General features: G+C 35.1%; 25 non-coding genes across 25 annotated transcripts; all 25 read right to left on the minus strand.

Annotated features, from left to right (window-relative positions):
* Positions 1 to 903: 903 nt before the first annotated feature.
* Positions 904 to 996, minus strand: TRNAI-UAU (transfer RNA isoleucine (anticodon UAU)). The gene is given in 2 exon segments: positions 904 to 939; positions 959 to 996. It is a non-coding gene; the product is annotated as a tRNA-Ile (tRNA).
* A 939-nt stretch (positions 997 to 1,935) lies between these two features.
* On the minus strand, positions 1,936 to 2,008 carry TRNAR-CCU (transfer RNA arginine (anticodon CCU)). The gene has a single exon. It is a non-coding gene; the product is annotated as a tRNA-Arg (tRNA).
* A 129-nt stretch (positions 2,009 to 2,137) lies between these two features.
* Positions 2,138 to 2,230, minus strand: TRNAI-UAU (transfer RNA isoleucine (anticodon UAU)). Its single transcript is given in 2 exon segments — positions 2,138 to 2,173; positions 2,193 to 2,230. It is a non-coding gene; the product is annotated as a tRNA-Ile (tRNA).
* A 1,146-nt stretch (positions 2,231 to 3,376) lies between these two features.
* On the minus strand, positions 3,377 to 3,469 carry TRNAI-UAU (transfer RNA isoleucine (anticodon UAU)). The gene is given in 2 exon segments: positions 3,377 to 3,412; positions 3,432 to 3,469. It is a non-coding gene; the product is annotated as a tRNA-Ile (tRNA).
* Positions 3,470 to 4,409: 940 nt separating this feature from the next.
* Positions 4,410 to 4,482, minus strand: TRNAR-CCU (transfer RNA arginine (anticodon CCU)). Its single transcript has one exon. It is a non-coding gene; the product is annotated as a tRNA-Arg (tRNA).
* A 129-nt stretch (positions 4,483 to 4,611) lies between these two features.
* TRNAI-UAU (transfer RNA isoleucine (anticodon UAU)) lies at positions 4,612 to 4,704 on the minus strand. The gene is given in 2 exon segments: positions 4,612 to 4,647; positions 4,667 to 4,704. It is a non-coding gene; the product is annotated as a tRNA-Ile (tRNA).
* A 181-nt stretch (positions 4,705 to 4,885) lies between these two features.
* Positions 4,886 to 4,978, minus strand: TRNAI-UAU (transfer RNA isoleucine (anticodon UAU)). The gene is given in 2 exon segments: positions 4,886 to 4,921; positions 4,941 to 4,978. It is a non-coding gene; the product is annotated as a tRNA-Ile (tRNA).
* A 939-nt stretch (positions 4,979 to 5,917) lies between these two features.
* On the minus strand, positions 5,918 to 5,990 carry TRNAR-CCU (transfer RNA arginine (anticodon CCU)). Its single transcript has one exon. It is a non-coding gene; the product is annotated as a tRNA-Arg (tRNA).
* A 129-nt stretch (positions 5,991 to 6,119) lies between these two features.
* TRNAI-UAU (transfer RNA isoleucine (anticodon UAU)) lies at positions 6,120 to 6,212 on the minus strand. The gene is given in 2 exon segments: positions 6,120 to 6,155; positions 6,175 to 6,212. It is a non-coding gene; the product is annotated as a tRNA-Ile (tRNA).
* A 940-nt stretch (positions 6,213 to 7,152) lies between these two features.
* TRNAR-CCU (transfer RNA arginine (anticodon CCU)) lies at positions 7,153 to 7,225 on the minus strand. The gene has a single exon. It is a non-coding gene; the product is annotated as a tRNA-Arg (tRNA).
* Positions 7,226 to 7,354: 129 nt separating this feature from the next.
* Positions 7,355 to 7,447, minus strand: TRNAI-UAU (transfer RNA isoleucine (anticodon UAU)). The gene is given in 2 exon segments: positions 7,355 to 7,390; positions 7,410 to 7,447. It is a non-coding gene; the product is annotated as a tRNA-Ile (tRNA).
* Positions 7,448 to 7,615: 168 nt separating this feature from the next.
* TRNAI-UAU (transfer RNA isoleucine (anticodon UAU)) lies at positions 7,616 to 7,708 on the minus strand. Its single transcript is given in 2 exon segments — positions 7,616 to 7,651; positions 7,671 to 7,708. It is a non-coding gene; the product is annotated as a tRNA-Ile (tRNA).
* A 939-nt stretch (positions 7,709 to 8,647) lies between these two features.
* On the minus strand, positions 8,648 to 8,720 carry TRNAR-CCU (transfer RNA arginine (anticodon CCU)). Its single transcript has one exon. It is a non-coding gene; the product is annotated as a tRNA-Arg (tRNA).
* A 128-nt stretch (positions 8,721 to 8,848) lies between these two features.
* TRNAI-UAU (transfer RNA isoleucine (anticodon UAU)) lies at positions 8,849 to 8,941 on the minus strand. Its single transcript is given in 2 exon segments — positions 8,849 to 8,884; positions 8,904 to 8,941. It is a non-coding gene; the product is annotated as a tRNA-Ile (tRNA).
* Positions 8,942 to 9,880: 939 nt separating this feature from the next.
* Positions 9,881 to 9,953, minus strand: TRNAR-CCU (transfer RNA arginine (anticodon CCU)). Its single transcript has one exon. It is a non-coding gene; the product is annotated as a tRNA-Arg (tRNA).
* A 129-nt stretch (positions 9,954 to 10,082) lies between these two features.
* TRNAI-UAU (transfer RNA isoleucine (anticodon UAU)) lies at positions 10,083 to 10,175 on the minus strand. Its single transcript is given in 2 exon segments — positions 10,083 to 10,118; positions 10,138 to 10,175. It is a non-coding gene; the product is annotated as a tRNA-Ile (tRNA).
* Positions 10,176 to 11,115: 940 nt separating this feature from the next.
* Positions 11,116 to 11,188, minus strand: TRNAR-CCU (transfer RNA arginine (anticodon CCU)). The gene has a single exon. It is a non-coding gene; the product is annotated as a tRNA-Arg (tRNA).
* Positions 11,189 to 11,317: 129 nt separating this feature from the next.
* Positions 11,318 to 11,410, minus strand: TRNAI-UAU (transfer RNA isoleucine (anticodon UAU)). Its single transcript is given in 2 exon segments — positions 11,318 to 11,353; positions 11,373 to 11,410. It is a non-coding gene; the product is annotated as a tRNA-Ile (tRNA).
* A 168-nt stretch (positions 11,411 to 11,578) lies between these two features.
* Positions 11,579 to 11,671, minus strand: TRNAI-UAU (transfer RNA isoleucine (anticodon UAU)). The gene is given in 2 exon segments: positions 11,579 to 11,614; positions 11,634 to 11,671. It is a non-coding gene; the product is annotated as a tRNA-Ile (tRNA).
* Positions 11,672 to 12,607: 936 nt separating this feature from the next.
* TRNAR-CCU (transfer RNA arginine (anticodon CCU)) lies at positions 12,608 to 12,680 on the minus strand. Its single transcript has one exon. It is a non-coding gene; the product is annotated as a tRNA-Arg (tRNA).
* A 1,141-nt stretch (positions 12,681 to 13,821) lies between these two features.
* On the minus strand, positions 13,822 to 13,894 carry TRNAR-CCU (transfer RNA arginine (anticodon CCU)). Its single transcript has one exon. It is a non-coding gene; the product is annotated as a tRNA-Arg (tRNA).
* Positions 13,895 to 14,023: 129 nt separating this feature from the next.
* On the minus strand, positions 14,024 to 14,116 carry TRNAI-UAU (transfer RNA isoleucine (anticodon UAU)). Its single transcript is given in 2 exon segments — positions 14,024 to 14,059; positions 14,079 to 14,116. It is a non-coding gene; the product is annotated as a tRNA-Ile (tRNA).
* A 940-nt stretch (positions 14,117 to 15,056) lies between these two features.
* On the minus strand, positions 15,057 to 15,129 carry TRNAR-CCU (transfer RNA arginine (anticodon CCU)). Its single transcript has one exon. It is a non-coding gene; the product is annotated as a tRNA-Arg (tRNA).
* Positions 15,130 to 15,258: 129 nt separating this feature from the next.
* Positions 15,259 to 15,351, minus strand: TRNAI-UAU (transfer RNA isoleucine (anticodon UAU)). Its single transcript is given in 2 exon segments — positions 15,259 to 15,294; positions 15,314 to 15,351. It is a non-coding gene; the product is annotated as a tRNA-Ile (tRNA).
* A 167-nt stretch (positions 15,352 to 15,518) lies between these two features.
* TRNAI-UAU (transfer RNA isoleucine (anticodon UAU)) lies at positions 15,519 to 15,611 on the minus strand. Its single transcript is given in 2 exon segments — positions 15,519 to 15,554; positions 15,574 to 15,611. It is a non-coding gene; the product is annotated as a tRNA-Ile (tRNA).
* Between the last annotated feature and the right edge of the window lie 109 nt (positions 15,612 to 15,720).

Below are 15,720 nucleotides of genomic sequence, written 5' to 3' on the forward strand. Positions count from 1 at the left end.
GGTGTAATTTGCTAAGAAAATTCATATCTAGGTTTTACTGTATCATTTTCTCAAAATTGGAAAATAATTCATTTAATTTTTTCTAAAATGATGTTAAGATAGTAGATATAAAATGTGGCATAAGGAAAACTGACACTAATGTGTCTTATAATGCACTATTTTAATATGTAAAGTCTTATATTATTATTGTAGTCTAATAAAAGAATATGTTGTTTGTTGCAACTCTACCATCTACAATGACAGTAAGATGAGTGGCAGAAGAAATATGATAAAATCAAAAATACCATTCTTCCAACATGCAAGAAAGGACTTCAAGATTCCCATCAGCAATTGCCTTAGATAATGTCATATTTCAGCCACTCTGGTACTTATTTGCAAGACAAACTCTACAGAAATGTTGAGGTAAATGGAGATTTCTTGTAAGAACAAAATCACAAGCATTGAAAAAAGAATCATTTTTTGTGAAGACTAATGAGCAACAAAGGAATATGCATCCAAGATGGGTCTTTAAACCTTGGTCCTCAATTATAGAAAAACCTTTTAAGGACACTAATCCACAATGTTATCATGATAAATGTCATTTTGTAGCTACTGTGGCAACAATTAACAAGCACAACTCAACAGGACTGTTGTGCAAATCCAGCATCCAGGTGAAGCAAGGCTAAAAGAACCACCCCTAATGCTGAGATAGTTGATATAAACACCCCAGATGGGACTTGAACCCACAATCCCTGTTTAATGAGGCCAGTGCCTTATCCATTAGGCCACTGGGGTTTACTGTCTGCTTTGCATTTCATGTTCTTGCTTTACTTTTTCATAATATCCTTACATATAAAAAATGTTCCGAGAGCAGATGATCAATGACTGATGATATCATTAAAAAAAAAAAAAGCTAAATATTCCTGCTCCAGGTGAGGCTTGAACTCACAACCTCGGCATTGCTCAACAGATACTGTCTTATAAGTACCGCACGCTGACCGATTGCGCCACTGGAGCACACAGTATGCCCTGAAAATTTGGCCTTTCACTGATAAATTTTACCATTAGTTAAAAATGTCAATACACTTATTGTCTCTGTCTCCCCATCTTGATTTAATTTATTTTTGAATTCCACTATTTTACTGCATTTAATACTTCAATAAGGTACTTGATAGAAGTTAAATGCTCAGCAAAAAGAAATGATTTGTATCGCGCATTGGTGTTATTGGCAAGATTTATGTATTCGTAGGTGTAATTTGCTAAGAAAATTCATATCTAGGTTTTACTGTATCATTTTCTCAAAATTGGAAAATAATTCATTTAATTTTTTCTAAAATTATGTTAAGATAGTAGATATAAAATGTGGCATAGGGAAAACTGAAACAAATGTGTCTTATAATGCACTATTTTAATATGTAAAGTCTTATATCATTATTGTAGTCTGATTAAAAGAATATGTTGTTTGTTGCAACTCTACCATCTACAATGACAGTAAGATGAGTGGCAGAAGAAATATGATAAAATCAAAAATACCATTCTTCCAACATGCAAGAAAGGACTTCAAGATTCCCATCAGCAATTGCCTTAGATAATGTCATATTTCAGCCACTCTGGTACTTATTTGCAAGACAAACTCTACAGAAATGTTGAGGTAAATGGAGATTTCTTGTAAGAACAAAATCACAAGCATTGAAAAAAGAATCATTTTTTGTGAAGACTAATGAGCAACAAAGGAATATGCATCCAAGATGGGTCTTTAAACCTTGGTCCTCAATTATAGAAAAACCTTTTAAGGACACTAATCCACAATGTTATCATGATAAATGTCATTTTGTAGCTACTGTGGCAACAATTAACAAGCACAACTCAACAGGACTGTTGTGCAAATCCAGCATCCAGGTGAAGCAAGGCTAAAAGAACCACCCCTAATGCTGAGATAGTTGATATAAATACAAACACCCCAGATGGGACTTGAACCCACAATCCCTGGCTTAGGAGGCCAGTGCCTTATCCATTAGGCCACTGGGGCTTACTGTCTGCTTTGCATTTCATGTTCTTGCTTTACTTTTTCATAATATCCTTACATATAAAAAATGTTCCGAGAGCAGATGATCAATGACTGATGATATCATTAAAAGAAAAAAAAGCGAAATATTCCTGCTCCAGGTGAGGCTTGAACTCACAACCTCGGCATTGCTCAACAGATACTGTCTTATAAGTACCGCGCGCTGACCGATTGCGCCACTGGAGCACACAGTATGCAGTGAAAATGTGGCCTTTCACTGATAAATTTTACCATCAGTTAAAAATGTCAATACACTTATTGTCTCTGTCTCCCCATCTTGATTTAATTTATTTTTGAATTCCACTATTTTACTGCATTCAATACTTCAATAAGGTACTTGATAGAAGTTAAATGCTCAGCAAAAAGAAATGATTTGTATCGCGCATTGGTGTTATTGGCAAGATTTATGTATTCGTAGGTGTAATTTGCTAAGAAAATTCATATCTAGGTTTTACTGTATCATTTTCTCAAAATTGGAAAATAATTCATTTAATTTTTTCTAAAATTATGTTAAGATAGTAGATATAAAATGTGGCATAAGGAAAACTGACACTAATGTGTCTTATAATGCACTATTTTAATATGTAAAGTCTTATATCATTATTGTAGTCTGATTAAAAGAATATGTTGTTTGTTGCAACTCTACCATCTACAATGACAGTAAGATGAGTGGCAGAAGAAATATGATAAAATCAAAAATACCATTCTTCCAACATGCAAGAAAGGACTTCAAGATTCCCATCAGCAATTGCCTTAGATAATGTCATATTTCAGCCACTCTGGTACTTATTTGCAAGACAAACTCTACAGAAATGTTGAGGTAAATGGAGATTTCTTGTAAGAACAAAATCACAAGCATTGAAAAAAGAATCATTTTTTGTGAAGACTAATGAGCAACAAAGGAATATGCATCCAAGATGGGTCTTTAAACCTTGGTCCTCAATTATAGAAAAACCTTTTAAGGACACTAATCCACAATGTTATCATGATAAATGTCATTTTGTAGCTACTGTGGCAACAATTAACAAGCACAACTCAACAGGACTGTTGTGCAAATCCAGCATCCAGGTGAAGCAAGGCTAAAAGAACCACCCCTAATGCTGAGATGGTTGATATAAATACAAATACCCCAGATGGGACATGAACACACAATCCCTGGCTTAGGAGGCCAGTGCCTTATCCATTAGGCCACTGGGGCTTACTGTCTGCTTTGCATTTCATGTTCTTGGTTTACTTTTTCATAATATCCTTACATATATAAAAAATGTTCCGACAGCAGATGATCACTGACTGATGATATCATTAAAAGAAAAAAAAAAAGCTAAATATTCCTGCTCCAGGTGAGGCTTGAACTCACAACCTCGGCATTGCTCAACAGATACTGTCTTATAAGTACCGCGCGCTGACCGATTGCACCACTGGAGCACACAGTATGCCCTGAAAATTTGGCCTTTCACTGATAAATTTTACCATTAGTTAAAAATGTCAATACACTTATTGTCTCTGTCTCCCCATCTTGATTTAATTTATTTTTGAATTCCACTATTTTACTGCATTCAATACTTCAATAAGGTACTTGATAGAAGTTAAATGCTCAGCAAAAAGAAATGATTTGTATCGCGCATTGGTGTTATTGGCAAGATTTATGTATTCGTAGGTGTAATTTGCTAAGAAAATTCATATCTAGGTTTTACTGTATCATTTTCTCAAAATTGGAAAATAATTCATTTAATTTTTTCTAAAATTATGTTAAGATAGTAGATATAAAATGTGGCATAAGGAAAACTGACACTAATGTGTCTTATAATGCACTATTTTAATATGTAAAGTCCTATATCATTATTGTAGTCTGATTAAAAGAATATGTTGTTTGTTGCAACTCTACCATCTACAATGACAGTAAGATGAGTGGCAGAAGAAATATGATAAAATCAAAAATACCATTCTTCCAACATGCAAGAAAGGACTTCAAGATTCCCATCAGCAATTGCCTTAGATAATGTCATATTTCAGCCACTCTGGTACTTATTTGCAAGACAAACTCTACAGAAATGTTGAGGTAAATGGAGATTTCTTGTAAGAACAAAATCACAAGCATTGAAAAAAGAATCATTTTTTTGTGAAGACTAATGAGCAACAAAGGAATATGCATCCAAGATGGGTCTTTAAACCTTGGTCCTCAATTATAGAAAAACCTTTTAAGGACACTAATCCACAATGTTATCATGATAAATGTCATTTTGTAGCTACTGTGGCAACAATTAACAAGCACAACTCAACAGGACTGTTGTGCAAATCCAGCATCCAGGTGAAGCAAGGCTAAAAGAACCACCCCTAATGCTGAGATAGTTGATATAAATACAAACACCCCAGATGGGACTTGAACCCACAATCCCTGGCTTAGGAGGCCAGTGCCTTATCCATTAGGCCACTGGGGCTTACTGTCTGCTTTGCATTTCATGTTCTTGCTTTACTTTTTCATAATATCCTTACATATAAAAAATGTTCCGAGAGCAGATGATCAATGACTGATGATATCATTAAAAGAAAAAAAAGCGAAATATTCCTGCTCCAGGTGAGGCTTGAACTCACAACCTCGGCATTGCTCAACAGATACTGTCTTATAAGTACCGCGCGCTGACCGATTGCGCCACTGGAGCACACAGTATTAGGCATTAGGCATTAGGCATTAGGCATTAGGCCACTGGTGCTTACTGTCTGCTTTGCATTTCATATTCTTGGTTTACTTTTTCACAATGTCCTTACATATATAAAAAATGTTCTGACAGCAGATGATCACTGACTGATGATATCATTAACAGAAAAAAAGCTAATTATTCCTGCTCCAGGTGAGGCTTGAACTCACAACCTCGGCATTGCTCAACAGATACTGTCTTATAAGTACCGCACGCTGACCGATTGCGCCACTGGAGCACACAGTATGCAGTGAAAATTTGGCCTTTCACTGATAAATTTTACCATCAGTTAAAAATGTCAATACACTTATTGTCTCTGTCTCCCCATCTTGATTTAATTTATTTTTGAATTCCACTATTTTACTGCATTCAATACTTCAATAAGGTACTTGATAGAAGTTAAATGCTCAGCAAAAAGAAATGATTTGTATCGCGCATTGGTGTTATTGGCAAGATTTATGTATTCGTAGGTGTAATTTGCTAAGAAAATTCATATCTAGGTTTTACTGTATCATTTTCTCAAAATTGGAAAATAATTCATTTAATTTTTTCTAAAATTATGTTAAGATAGTAGATATAAAATGTGGCATAAGGAAAACTGACACTAATGTGTCTTATAATGCACTATTTTAATATGTAAAGTCTTATATCATTATTGTAGTCTGATTAAAAGAATATGTTGTTTGTTGCAACTCTACCATCTACAATGACAGTAAGATGAGTGGCAGAAGAAATATGATAAAATCAAAAATACCATTCTTCCAACATGCAAGAAAGGACTTCAAGATTCCCATCAGCAATTGCCTTAGATAATGTCATATTTCAGCCACTCTGGTACTTATTTGCAAGACAAACTCTACAGAAATGTTGAGGTAAATGGAGATTTCTTGTAAGAACAAAATCACAAGCATTGAAAAAAGAATCATTTTTTGTGAAGACTAATGAGCAACAAAGGAATATGCATCCAAGATGGGTCTTTAAACCTTGGTCCTCAATTATAGAAAAACCTTTTAAGGACACTAATCCACAATGTTATCATGATAAATGTCATTTTGTAGCTACTGTGGCAACAATTAACAAGCACAACTCAACAGGACTGTTGTGCAAATCCAGCATCCAGGTGAAGCAAGGCTAAAAGAACCACCCCTAATGCTGAGATGGTTGATATAAATACAAACACCCCAGATGGGACTTGAACCCACAATCCCTGGCTTAGGAGGCCAGTGCCTTATCCATTAGGCCACTGGGGCTTACTGTTTGCTTAGCATTTCATGTTCTTGCTTTACTTTTTCATAATATCCTTAAATATAAAAAATGTTCCGAGAGCAGAAGATGAATGACTGATGATATCATTAAAAGAAAAAAAAGCTAAATATTCCTGCTCCAGGTGAGGCTTGAACTCACAACCTCGGCATTGCTCAACAGATCCTGTCTTATAAGTACCGCGCGCTGACCGATTGCGCCACTGGAGCACACAGTATGCCCTGAAAATTTGGCCTTTCACTGATATATTTTACCATCAGTTAAAAATGTCAATACACTTATTGTCTCTGTCTCCCCATCTTGATTTAATTTATTTTTGAATTCCACTATTTTACTGCATTCAATACTTCAATAAGGTACTTGATAGAAGTTAAATGCTCAGCAAAAAGAAATGATTTGTATCGCGCATTGGTGTTATTGGCAAGATTTATGTATTCGTAGGTGTAATTTGCTAAGAAAATTCATATCTAGGTTTTACTGTATCATTTTCTCAAAATTGGAAAATAATTCATTTAATTTTTTCTAAAATTATGTTAAGATAGTAGATATAAAATGTGGCATAAGGAAAACTGACACTAAGGTGTCTTATAATGCACTATTTTAATATGTAAAGTCTTATATCATTATTGTAGTCTGATTAAAAGAATATGTTGTTTGTTGCAACTCTACCATCTACAATGACAGTAAGATGAGTGGCAGAAGAAATATGATAAAATCAAAAATACCATTCTTCCAACATGCAAGAAAGGACTTCAAGATTCCCATCAGCAATTGCCTTAGATAATGTCATATTTCAGCCACTCTGGTACTTATTTGCAAGACAAACTCTACAGAAATGTTGAGGTAAATGGAGATTTCTTGTAAGAACAAAATCACAAGCATTGAAAAAAGAATCATTTTTTTGTGAAGACTAATGAGCAACAAAGGAATATGCATCCAAGATGGGTCTTTAAACCTTGGTCCTCAATTATAGAAAAACCTTTTAAGGACACCAATCCACAATGTTATCATGATAAATGTCATTTTGTAGCTACTGTGGCAACAATTAACAAGCACAACTCAACAGGACTGTTGTGCAAATCCAGCATCCAGGTGAAGCAAGGCTAAAAGAACCACCCCTAATGCTGAGATAGTTGATATAAATACAAACACCCCAGATGGGACTTGAACCCACAATCCCTGGCTTAGGAGGCCAGTGCCTTATCCATTAGGCCACTGGGGCTTACTGTCTGCTTTGCATTTCATGTTCTTGCTTTACTTTTTCATAATATCCTTACATATAAAAAATGTTCCGAGAGCAGATGATCAATGACTGATGATATCATTAAAAGAAAAAAAAGCGAAATATTCCTGCTCCAGGTGAGGCTTGAACTCACAACCTCGGCATTGCTCAACAGATACTGTCTTATAAGTACCGCGCGCTGACCGATTGCGCCACTGGAGCACACAGTATTAGGCATTAGGCATTAGGCCACTGGTGCTTACTGTCTGCTTTGCATTTCATATTCTTGGTTTACTTTTTCACAATATCCTTACATATATAAAAAATGTTCTGACAGCAGATGATCACTGACTGATGATATCATTAACAGAAAAAAAAGCTAATTATTCCTGCTCCAGGTGAGGCTTGAACTCACAACCTCGGCATTGCTCAACAGATACTGTCTTATAAGTACCGCGCGCTGACCGATTGCGCCACTGGAGCACACAGTATGCAGTGAAAATTTGGCCTTTCACTGATAAATTTTACCATCAGTTAAAAATGTCAATACACTTATTGTCTCTGTCTCCCCATCTTGATTTAATTTATTTTTGAATTCCACTATTTTACTGCATTCAATACTTCAATAAGGTACTTGATAGAAGTTAAATGCTCAGCAAAAAGAAATGATTTGTATCGCGCATTGGTGTTATTGGCAAGATTTATGTATTCGTAGGTGTAATTTGCTAAGAAAATTCATATCTAGGTTTTACTGTATCATTTTCTCAAAATTGGAAAATAATTCATTTAATTTTTTCTAAAATTATGTTAAGATAGTAGATATAAAATGTGGCATAAGGAAAACTGACACTAATGTGTCTTATAATGCACTATTTTAATATGTAAAGTCTTATATCATTATTGTAGTCTGATTAAAAGAATATGTTGTTTGTTGCAACTCTACCATCTACAATGACAGTAAGATGAGTGGCAGAAGAAATATGATAAAATCAAAAATACCATTCTTCCAACATGCAAGAAAGGACTTCAAGATTCCCATCAGCAATTGCCTTAGATAATGTCATATTTCAGCCACTCTGGTACTTATTTGCAAGACAAACTCTACAGAAATGTTGAGGTAAATGGAGATTTCTTGTAAGAACAAAATCACAAGCATTGAAAAAAGAATCATTTTTTGTGAAGACTAATGAGCAACAAAGGAATATGCATCCAAGATGGGTCTTTAAACCTTGGTCCTCAATTATAGAAAAACCTTTTAAGGACACTAATCCACAATGTTATCATGATAAATGTCATTTTGTAGCTACTGTGGCAACAATTAACAAGCACAACTCAACAGGACTGTTGTGCAAATCCAGCATCCAGGTGAAGCAAGGCTAAAAGAACCACCCCTAATGCTGAGATGGTTGATATAAATACAAACACCCCAGATGGGACTTGAACCCACAATCCCTGGCTTAGGAGGCCAGTGCCTTATCCATTAGGCCACTGGGGCTTACTGTTTGCTTTGCATTTCATGTTCTTGCTTTACTTTTTCATAATATCCTTACATATAAAAAATGTTCCGAGAGCAGAAGATGAATGAGTGATGATATCATTAAAAGAAAAAAAGCTAAATATTCCTGCTCCAGGTGAGGCTTGAACTCACAACCTCGGCATTGCTCAACAGATACTGTCTTATAAGTACCGCGCGCTGACCGATTGCGCCACTGGAGCACACAGTATGCCCAGAAAATTTGGCCTTTCACTGATATATTTTACCATCAGTTAAAAATGTCAATACACTTATTGTCTCTGTCTCCCCATCTTGATTTAATTTATTTTTGAATTCCACTATTTTACTGCATTCAATACTTCAATAAGGTACTTGATAGAAGTTAAATGCTCAGCAAAAAGAAATGATTTGTATCGCGCATTGGTGTTATTGGCAAGATTTATGTATTCGTAGGTGTAATTTGCTAAGAAAATTCATATCTAGGTTTTACTGTATCATTTTCTCAAAATTGGAAAATAATTCATTTAATTTTTTCTAAAATTATGTTAAGATAGTAGATATAAAATGTGGCATAAGGAAAACTGACACTAATGTGTCTTATAATGCACTATTTTAATATGTAAAGTCTTATATCATTATTGTAGTCTGATTAAAAGAATATGTTGTTTGTTGCAACTCTACCATCTACAATGACAGTAAGATGAGTGGCAGAAGAAATATGATAAAATCAAAAATACCATTCTTCCAACATGCAAGAAAGGACTTCAAGATTCCCATCAGCAATTGCCTTAGATAATGTCATATTTCAGCCACTCTGGTACTTATTTGCAAGACAAACTCTACAGAAATGTTGAGGTAAATGGAGATTTCTTGTAAGAACAAAATCACAAGCATTGAAAAAAGAATCATTTTTTGTGAAGACTAATGAGCAACAAAGGAATATGCATCCAAGATGGGTCTTTAAACCTTGGTCCTCAATTATAGAAAAACCTTTTAAGGACACTAATCCACAATGTTATCATGATAAATGTCATTTTGTAGCTACTGTGGCAACAATTAACAAGCACAACTCAACAGGACTGTTGTGCAAATCCAGCATCCAGGTGAAGCAAGGCTAAAAGAACCACCCCTAATGCTGAGATGGTTGATATAAATACAAACACCCCAGATGGGACTTGAACCCACAATCCCTGGCTTAGGAGGCCAGTGCCTTATCCATTAGGCCACTGGGGCTTACTGTTTGCTTAGCATTTCATGTTCTTGCTTTACTTTTTCATAATATCCTTAAATATAAAAAATGTTCCGAGAGCAGAAGATGAATGACTGATGATATCATTAAAAGAAAAAAAAGCTAAATATTCCTGCTCCAGGTGAGGCTTGAACTCACAACCTCGGCATTGCTCAACAGATCCTGTCTTATAAGTACCGCGCGCTGACCGATTGCGCCACTGGAGCACACAGTATGCCCTGAAAATTTGGCCTTTCACTGATATATTTTACCATCAGTTAAAAATGTCAATACACTTATTGTCTCTGTCTCCCCATCTTGATTTAATTTATTTTTGAATTCCACTATTTTACTGCATTCAATACTTCAATAAGGTACTTGATAGAAGTTAAATGCTCAGCAAAAAGAAATGATTTGTATCGCGCATTGGTGTTATTGGCAAGATTTATGTATTCGTAGGTGTAATTTGCTAAGAAAATTCATATCTAGGTTTTACTGTATCATTTTCTCAAAATTGGAAAATAATTCATTTAATTTTTTCTAAAATTATGTTAAGATAGTAGATATAAAATGTGGCATAAGGAAAACTGACACTAATGTGTCTTATAATGCACTATTTTAATATGTAAAGTCTTATATCATTATTGTAGTCTGATTAAAAGAATATGTTGTTTGTTGCAACTCTACCATCTACAATGACAGTAAGATGAGTGGCAGAAGAAATATGATAAAATCAAAAATACCATTCTTCCAACATGCAAGAAAGGACTTCAAGATTCCCATCAGCAATTGCCTTAGATAATGTCATATTTCAGCCACTCTGGTACTTATTTGCAAGACAAACTCTACAGAAATGTTGAGGTAAATGGAGATTTCTTGTAAGAACAAAATCACAAGCATTGAAAAAAGAATCATTTTTTTGTGAAGACTAATGAGCAACAAAGGAATATGCATCCAAGATGGGTCTTTAAACCTTGGTCCTCAATTATAGAAAAACCTTTTAAGGACACTAATCCACAATGTTATCATGATAAATGTCATTTTGTAGCTACTGTGGCAACAATTAACAAGCACAACTCAACAGGACTGTTGTGCAAATCCAGCATCCAGGTGAAGCAAGGCTAAAAGAACCACCCCTAATGCTGAGATAGTTGATATAAATACAAACACCCCAGATGGGACTTGAACCCACAATCCCTGGCTTAGGAGGCCAGTGCCTTATCCATTAGGCCACTGGGGCTTACTGTCTGCTTTGCATTTCATGTTCTTGCTTTACTTTTTCATAATATCCTTACATATAAAAAATGTTCCGAGAGCAGATAATCAATGACTGATGATATCATTAAAAGAAAAAAAAGCGAAATATTCCTGCTCCAGGTGAGGCTTGAACTCACAACCTCGGCATTGCTCAACAGATACTGTCTTATAAGTACCGCGCGCTGACCGATTGCGCCACTGGAGCACACAGTATTAGGCATTAGGCATTAGGCCACTGGTGCTTACTGTCTGCTTTGCATTTCATATTCTTGGTTTACTTTTTCACAATATCCTTACATATATAAAAAATGTTCTGACAGCAGATGATCACTGACTGATGATATCATTAACAGAAAAAAAAGCTAATTATTCCTGCTCCAGGTGAGGCTTGAACTCACAACCTCGGCATTGCTCAACAGATACTGTCTTATAAGTACCGCGCGCTGACCGATTGCGCCACTGGAGCACACAGTATGCAGTGAAAATTTGGCCTTTCACTGATAAATTTTACCATCAGTTAAAAATGTCAATACACTTATTGTCTCTGTCTCCCCATCTTGATTTAATTTATTTTTGAATTCCACTATTTTACTGCATTCAATACTTCAATAAGGTACTTGATAGAAGTTAAATGCTCAGCAAAAAGAAATGATTTGTATCGCGCATTGGTGTTATTGGCAAGATTTATGTATTCGTAGGTGTAATTTGCTAAGAAAATTCATATCTAGGTTTTACTGTATCATTTTCTCAAAATTGGAAAATAATTCATTTAATTTTTTCTAAAATTATGTTAAGATAGTAGATATAAAATGTGGCATAAGGAAAACTGACACTAATGTGTCTTATAATGCACTATTTTAATATGTAAAGTCTTATATCATTATTGTAGTCTGATTAAAAGAATATGTTGTTTGTTGCAACTCTACCATCTACAATGACAGTAAGATGAGTGGCAGAAGAAATATGATAAAATCAAAAATACCATTCTTCCAACATGCAAGAAAGGACTTCAAGATTCCCATCAGCAATTGCCTTAGATAATGTCATATTTCAGCCACTCTGGTACTTATTTGCAAGACAAACTCTACAGAAATGTTGAGGTAAATGGAGATTTCTTGTAAGAACAAAATCACAAGCATTGAAAAAAGAATCATTTTTTGTGAAGACTAATGAGCAACAAAGGAATATGCATCCAAGATGGGTCTTTAAACCTTGGTCCTCAATTATAGAAAAACCTTTTAAGGACACTAATCCACAATGTTATCATGATAAATGTCATTTTGTAGCTACTGTGGCAACAATTAACAAGCACAACTCAAATCGATTGTGCAAATCCAGCATCCAGGTGAAGCAAGGCTAAAAGAACCACCCCTAATGCTGAGATGGTTGATATAAATACAAACACCCCAGATGGGACTTGAACCCACAATCCCTGGCTTAGGAGGCCAGTGCCTTATCCATTAGGCCACTGGGGCTTACTGTTTGCTTTGCATTTCATGTTCTTGCTTTACTTTTTCATAATATCCTTACATATAAAAAATGTTCCGAGAGCAGAAGATGAATGACTGATGATATCATTAAAAGAAAAAAAGCTAAATATTCCTGCTCCAACCTCGGCATTGCTCAACAGATACTGTCTTATAAGTACCGCGCGCTGACCGATTGCGCCACTGGAGCACACAGTATGCCCAGAAAATTTGGCCTTTCACTGATATATTTTACCATCAGTTAAAAATGTCAATACACTTATTGTCTCTGTCTCCCCATCTTGATTTAATTTATTTTTGAATTCCACTATTTTACTGCATTCAATACTTCAATAAGGTACTTGATAGAAGTTAAATGCTCAGCAAAAAGAAATGATTTGTATCGCGCATTGGTGTTATTGGCAAGATTTATGTATTCGTAGGTGTAATTTGCTAAGAAAATTCATATCTAGGTTTTACTGTATCATTTTCTCAAAATTGGAAAATAATTCATTTAATTTTTTCTAAAATTATGTTAAGATAGTAGATATAAAATGTGGCATAAGGAAAACTGACACTAATGTGTCTTATAATGCACTATTTTAATATGTAAAGTCTTATATCATTATTGTAGTCTGATTAAAAGAATATGTTGTTTGTTGCAACTCTACCATCTACAATGACAGTAAGATGAGTGGCAGAAGAAATATGATAAAATCAAAAATACCATTCTTCCAACATGCAAGAAAGGACTTCAAGATTCCCATCAGCAATTGCCTTAGATAATGTCATATTTCAGCCACTCTGGTACTTATTTGCAAGACAAACTCTACAGAAATGTTGAGGTAAATGGAGATTTCTTGTAAGAACAAAATCACAAGCATTGAAAAAAGAATCATTTTTTGTGAAGACTAATGAGCAACAAAGGAATATGCATCCAAGATGGGTCTTTAAACCTTGGTCCTCAATTATAGAAAAACCTTTTAAGGACACTAATCCACAATGTTATCATGATAAATGTCATTTTGTAGCTACTGTGGCAACAATTAACAAGCACAACTCAACAGGACTGTTGTGCAAATCCAGCATCCAGGTGAAGCAAGGCTAAAAGAACCACCCCTAATGCTGAGATGGTTGATATAAATACAAACACCCCAGATGGGACTTGAACCCACAATCCCTGGCTTAGGAGGCCAGTGCCTTATCCATTAGGCCACTGGGGCTTACTGTTTGCTTAGCATTTCATGTTCTTGCTTTACTTTTTCATAATATCCTTACATATAAAAAATGTTCCGAGAGCAGAAGATGAATGACTGATGATATCATTAAAAGAAAAAAAAGCTAAATATTCCTGCTCCAGGTGAGGCTTGAACTCACAACCTCGGCATTGCTCAACAGATCCTGTCTTATAAGTACCGCGCGCTGACCGATTGCGCCACTGGAGCACACAGTATGCCCTGAAAATTTGGCCTTTCACTGATATATTTTACCATCAGTTAAAAATGTCAATACACTTATTGTCTCTGTCTCCCCATCTTGATTTAATTTATTTTTGAATTCCACTATTTTACTGCATTCAATACTTCAATAAGGTACTTGATAGAAGTTAAATGCTCAGCAAAAAGAAATGATTTGTATCGCGCATTGGTGTTATTGGCAAGATGTATGTATTCGTAGGTGTAATTTGCTAAGAAAATTCATATCTAGGTTTTACTGTATCATTTTCTCAAAATTGGAAAATAATTCATTTAATTTTTTCTAAAATTATGTTAAGATAGTAGATATAAAATGTGGCATAAGGAAAACTGACACTAATGTGTCTTATAATGCACTATTTTAATATGTAAAGTCTTATATCATTATTGTAGTCTGATTAAAAGAATATGTTGTTTGTTGCAACTCTACCATCTACAATGACAGTAAGATGAGTGGCAGAAGAAATATGATAAAATCAAAAATACCATTCTTCCAACATGCAAGAAAGGACTTCAAGATTCCCATCAGCAATTGCCTTAGATAATGTCATATTTCAGCCAATCTGGTACTTATTTGCAAGACAAACTCTACAGAAATGTTGAGGTAAATGGAGATTTCTTGTAAGAACAAAATCACAAGCATTGAAAAAAGAATCATTTTTTTGTGAAGACTAATGAGCAACAAAGGAATATGCATCCAAGATGGGTCTTTAAACCTTGGTCCTCAATTATAGAAAAACCTTTTAAGGACACTAATCCACAATGTTATCATGATAAATGTCATTTTGTAGCTACTGTGGCAACAATTAACAAGCACAACTCAACAGGACTGTTGTGCAAATCCAGCATCCAGGTGAAGCAAGGCTAAAAGAACCACCCCTAATGCTGAGATAGTTGATATAAATACAAACACCCCAGATGGGACTTGAACCCACAATCCCTGGCTTAGGAGGCCAGTGCCTTATCCATTAGGCCACTGGGGCTTACTGTCTGCTTTGCATTTCATGTTCTTGCTTTACTTTTTCATAATATCCTTACATATAAAAAATGTTCCGAGAGCAGATGATCAATGACTGATGATATCATTAAAAGAAAAAAAAGCGAAATATTCCTGCTCCAGGTGAGGCTTGAACTCACAACCTCGGCATTGCTCAACAGATACTGTCTTATAAGTACCGCGCGCTGACCGATTGCGCCACTGGAGCACACAGTATTAGGCATTAGGCATTAGGCCACTGGTGCTTACTGTCTGCTTTGCATTTCATATTCTTGGTTTACTTTTTCACAATATCCTTACATATATAAAAAATGTTCCGAGAGCAGAAGATGAATGACTGATGATATCATTAAAAGAAAAAAAGCTAAATATTCCTGCTCCAGGTGAGGCTTGAACTCACAACCTCGGCATTGCTCAACAGATACTGTCTTATAAGTACCGCGCGCTGACCGATTGCGCCACTGGAGCACACAGAATGCCCAGAAAATTTGGCCTTTCACTGATATATTTTACCATCAGTTAAAAATGTCAATACACTTATTGTATCTGTCTCCCCATCTTGATTTAATTTATTTTT

The sequence above is a fragment of the Crinia signifera genome, chromosome 5 (genome assembly GCF_055691185.1).
Source record: "Crinia signifera chromosome 5, ASM5569118v1, whole genome shotgun sequence".
Classification (NCBI taxonomy): Eukaryota; Metazoa; Chordata; class Amphibia; order Anura; family Myobatrachidae; genus Crinia; species Crinia signifera.